This window comes from Triticum dicoccoides, chromosome 5B (genome assembly GCF_002162155.2).
Source record: "Triticum dicoccoides isolate Atlit2015 ecotype Zavitan chromosome 5B, WEW_v2.0, whole genome shotgun sequence".
Taxonomy (NCBI): Eukaryota; Viridiplantae; Streptophyta; class Magnoliopsida; order Poales; family Poaceae; genus Triticum; species Triticum dicoccoides.
This window is the reverse complement of record NC_041389.1, coordinates 695,880,810-695,882,761: the sequence shown is the minus strand read 5'-3', so window position 1 is coordinate 695,882,761 and position 1,952 is coordinate 695,880,810.

Sequence of the window (1,952 nt, the reverse complement as noted above, 5' to 3'; positions counted from 1 at the left end):
GCCCCGGCCCGCCCTCGCCGTCATCCGCGCCTCTGCCCCGACCCCGCCATCCTCGCCACAGCTTGGTCCGGTCGCCGGCGCCCTCCTTTTTCATATTTTTTTCATATATATATGCTTGTTATATATATATTTTTGTATGAATGTATGTATTTTTTCAATTGTAATATGCACGGTGTTTTCAATTGTTCTCTGATTTAGTGCATTAATTTTAGGTTAGTTTCATTTTTAGAAAAGTTTTATATATTTAGGACGAAGGAAGAGAAGGAAGAAGGAAGAAGAAGAAAAAGTTTTATATATGCAGAAGTTACATTTTTAGAAAAGTTTTATATATATAGCTAGAAAGAAGGAAGAAGAAGAAAAGGAAGGAGAGGAAAAAGGAAAATAAGAAGAGGAAGAAGAGGAGAAATAAATAAGAAGAGGAAAAAATAAGAAAAAGAAGAGGAGAAGAAGAAAGAAATAGAGGAGAAGAAGAAAAAATAGACTTCTTCTCCTCTATTCCTTTCTTCTTCTCCTCTTTTTTTTCTTCTTTTTTTTCTTCGATCTTCTCCTCTGTCATCGTCGATATACCCCTCCCGATAACTTCAACATGAGGGGGGGGGGGTGGTCCATATACCCCCTCCCGATAACTTCAATACGTGGGGGGGTCGATATACCCCCTCCCCGATAACATTAATTTCTCCCGTGTATGTATCTCGTCGTTGTCGATATTACCCCATTGAAGCATTGTCGATATTATCCCGGGTCGAGGGTTCTAGGGTCGAGGGATCGAGGGTTCCAGGATCATCTAGGGGTCGAGGGTTCCAGGGTCGTCGAGGGTTCAAGGGGTCGAGGATCGCCGAGGGGTTGAGAGGGTTCCTAGTGTCAAAGTATTGAAGAAATCCATGTCTTCATCATTAGCCGGAAGTAACAATGGCATGATGGTACGAAGTCCTCCAAAGTTATTCTGGAATGGAGTCCCGGATAGGATAATTTGCCTTTTTGTACGAATTTCAGCAAAGGCCTTCCAAATAACGATATTCGGAAGGTTCTTGCTGAACTTTGTACCAAAAAGCGAATTATCCTATCTGGGACTCCGTTCCAAAATAACTTTGGAGAGCGTCGTACCATCATGCACCTGTTACTTTCGCCTAATGATGAAGACATGGTTTTGTTGAATCCTTTGACACTAGGCAACCTCGCGACCCCTCAGCGATCCTCGACCCCTTGACCCTCGACCGCTCGGCGATCCACGACCCTCTACCCTACCGCGGGCGTCGATGCCCACGTCACTTGTGGGACATAGATGTAGTGTTCAACGCCGACCCCCTCCCGATAGCTTCAACACGTGGGGGGGGGGTCGATATTACCCCCTCCTAGCTTGAAGCGTTCTCGAGGCCACCCCCTAACCCTTGAAGCATTGTCGAGGCCACCCCAAACCCTAGAGAAGCAGCGTCGAGGCCACTAATATGATTCCTTATTGTGATTAGCTAGCTAGTTCTACGTTTGCCACTAATATATCCATATCTGTCATGTTTGAATAATAATTGCCATGTTGTAAATATTTGTAGGAACTATGGACACCCCCCGAGACGAAGCACAAGAAGTGTTGTTGAGGGACATAATCGCACAAGGAAGTGATGCCGTCTGCTCGTTGATGTTTCTCAACGACAACGATGGTCTGCAAGGAGAGGGTGAAGAAGCAGCTGGCTATGATTTACATGGCTCCGATGACCCAATGCCGGTGCAAGAAGGAGAGGGTGAAGAAGTAGACCGTGAGGACGGCTCCGGTGATCACCAAACCGAGTCCGGCCAGGTATATATATTAGTTAAGCCTGTGCTGACTAGCTAATTGATGCATTCATTGTTTTGGTACGTACACATATATTAATTAACTCTCGTCTTTGTTCTTTTTTCTAGCCCTCCGGATCGAGCATAACTTCGGTAAAGAGATGAGGCCCGAAGAAAAAGTTGAG